Source organism: Podarcis gaigeae (assembly GCF_964106915.1).
Source record: "Podarcis gaigeae genome assembly, chromosome: 8".
NCBI lineage: Eukaryota > Metazoa > Chordata > Lepidosauria > Squamata > Lacertidae > Podarcis > Podarcis gaigeae.
This window is the reverse complement of record NC_139684.1, coordinates 73,564,856-73,567,789: the sequence shown is the minus strand read 5'-3', so window position 1 is coordinate 73,567,789 and position 2,934 is coordinate 73,564,856. Positions and strand designations below refer to the sequence as shown.

The window sequence follows — 2,934 nt, the reverse complement described above, 5'->3', positions numbered from 1 at the left end:
CATTTTGCCTTTTTAATTGTATTGCTGCAAAATTAATTGATTTGCAAGTTGAAGACATTATGCACCCCATTCTAATGCTGTGGCCTTTGTGTCAGGTAAAAACTCACCACTCTGAAAAAAAAAGCCATATATATTTTGAAGCGCTTACTCCCACCATCCTTTCCCCCCAGGTCTCTTGTTATCATTTTTTAGAAAAAAAAAATATAAGCAATCCTTGCACATGACACAATACCATTAGTTTAAGGAAATAACAACAAATCACAATTGTATCCCATATGGCTTCCCTCAGATCTTACATCAAATTGCCAAAATGTCTACAAGGCCTTCTCTCCAACTATATTCTGTGCAGCATAAGCCCATTTAAATTGGTCTGACTTTGAATACAACCCTTGATTTCTTTCCACAAATGTTTTGAATGCACCAATCTTTTTTATTATTATTATTATTATTACTTGTATACTGCCCTACACCTGCAGGCCTCACAACATAAAACCACAATATAAAAACAGAAAATACATAATAAAAATAAACAAGAGCAACCCAAAAATCCTCCCTTCTGTCACACATTTTTAAAGGGTATCAGATATCAATCAGCCAATCAGGCCTGGTTAAAGAAGATTTTCGCCCGGCGTCAAAATATATAATGAAGGCACCAGCTGAACCTCTCTGGAGAGAGCATTCCATGTTACTTATTATCAAAAAAATTCCTAGTCTTTATTTATTTACTATATTTCTATACTGCATTCTCCAGAAATGGTCTCAGAGCGATGGACAACAAAATAAGGTGATATTTACAAGCAAAGATAACATAAGGAAGAAACATTCTCACAAATTACACAAATGATGTTGCATTGTTTTACAGTCAAGTGACTCAGAACGGCTCACATGGTAAAAACAAAAGAACAAATAACACAATTAACAGTGGTGAAGGTCAAATATGTCTTAACCTTTCGACCCCCCCTTCCCCCCAAAAAAAACCCTGACAGAAAAGGTGTTGTTTTTAAATCTGGTGTCTCGATGAATATAAAGTGAGGGAGAGGTATGCTTTTATTTTAAGACACGAACCACTAGCCCAAGCATCAGCCGTTGAGCTTAATTTTGTTGATAATTTATTTCATGGATTTATTTCACACTTCTCATCTGAAGTAGTCAAAAGAGCTTGTGATTAAAATTGACAAAAAACACTTATGTGGCTCAGCCGCTTGTGAGGGGCCTGGTGCAACTGCAGAAGAGGGCTGAGGGAAGGCTTCTCCCTCAGAAGATTTTGGAGGGAATCCTGAGGAGATTCTGAGGAGACTTGAAGGCCCGAGAGAGAGGAGGGAACCTGAGGAGATTCGAGAGAGGGAAGGAAGGGAAATGAAAGTCTAGGGAGGGCCATGGAGGAGAGAGTAGCCTCCATCCTCTGCCCTGTCTCCCTCAGCGGCCAGGGAGTGCAACAGAGCTTGGGGTTGAGACTGTGTGGAGCCAGAAACAAGTCTGAGAGAGACTTTTAATGGCTCAAGTTTGACTTAGCTACACTATTGCAGTCCGTCTACATCTGTTGCTTCAAGACTTCCCAGGCTTGGGGGGGGGGCGGGGGGATTTTTTTACATGAAATATCCAGGTTTTTGTGGTTGGTTGGTTTATTTTATTTTTATTATTTACATTTGGGGGCTGTGCCAAAGCGGAAGGGTGGGCTGGATCCTTTTGGGTAAGGGATCAGGCAGACAGTGGATGGCAATCCCCCCCCCCCAAAAAAAAAGCTCCACATTTTTTGTGTCTGGATTATTTATACTTCTTGAAATATGGCAACCCTATTTAATGTGATAACATATATATATATATATATATATATATATATATATTGCATTCCTCTTGCTTCCTATCCTCTTTTTCCCTTCCCCAATTGAATAAATCCTGGTTCACATCTCCCTCTGAAGGGTTTTGCAAACCCTGTTAGGAGGTTGGAAGCAAAGCTCTGTTGAGGAAGAGAAGTAGAATTTGTTGCCCTCTCTTCTCCCCTTTAATGTTTGTTTGTTTGAAGTCATTTCTGCACCAGGTAAAGTAATTTTAAGCCCTCAATCACCCGCCCCCTCACCAACCTGTCCTTTATTTTGCCTGCCAAATAAAGCACTAAAAGGCAAAACAGATATTTAGAGCTCTGTGGATTACTGTTGCCTAGTGTCCAAAACAAACACTCATCAGTAGCACCTCTGAATTCACTCATTGGTTAAAGACAGTGAAAGGCAAGGTGAAGCGGTGAAGCAAGGCTGCGTCCTGGCTCCCCCTTTTAAAAACTTTTATAGTAATGATTTGGTAGTGGCGCCCTCCCTGTGGAATGCCCTCCCTTCAGATGTCAGGGAAATAAACAACTGACTTTTAAAAGACATCTGAAGGCGGTCCTGTTCAGGGAGGTTTTTAATGTTTCATGTTTCATTGCTTTTTATCATTATTATTAATATTCTGTTGGGAGCTGCCCAGAGTGGCTGGGGAAGACCCAGCCAGATGGGCAAGGTATTAATAAACAAAGATGATGGTGATGATGATGAAATTTCACCTCTACAGTAATTAGGAATAGAAAGATCAAAGTCTTGATGTAGACAGATGAGTTAGTGCTCCTCTCCCTTTCCCGGCTGGACCTCAAAAAACTATTGGAAGTGATCAGCACATACTGTAAACAGGAAAAGGTATCTATCACTTACTCTAAGACCAAGATTATGATTTTTAGCAAACACAGCCATAGATTTAAATGGTGTAAGCTATAGGACAAACTTGCTCACTTAGATATCTGGGTGTACTCTAGTGAAACCCTTGCTTGGAATTGTCATATTTAGGCAATGAAAGTCAAAGCACATAAAACTATAGGGGCACTGAGGAAGTTCTATTACAGGGCGGCAGAAGGCTAAAAGGGAAAAAACCGAGTCAACGCTCAGCAGGAGCGGCGCACACACCCTC

At 40.4% G+C, this 2,934-nt stretch overlaps 1 long non-coding RNA gene across 1 annotated transcript; it reads right to left on the bottom strand.

Annotated features, from left to right (window-relative positions):
- Positions 1–117: 117 nt before the first annotated feature.
- Positions 118–2,603, bottom strand: LOC310851832. The gene is made up of 2 exons (XR_014567856.1): positions 2,537–2,603; positions 118–1,551 (listed from the first exon to the last, which is right to left on the bottom strand). It is a non-coding gene; the product is annotated as an uncharacterized lncRNA (long non-coding RNA).
- Between the last annotated feature and the right edge of the window lie 331 nt (positions 2,604–2,934).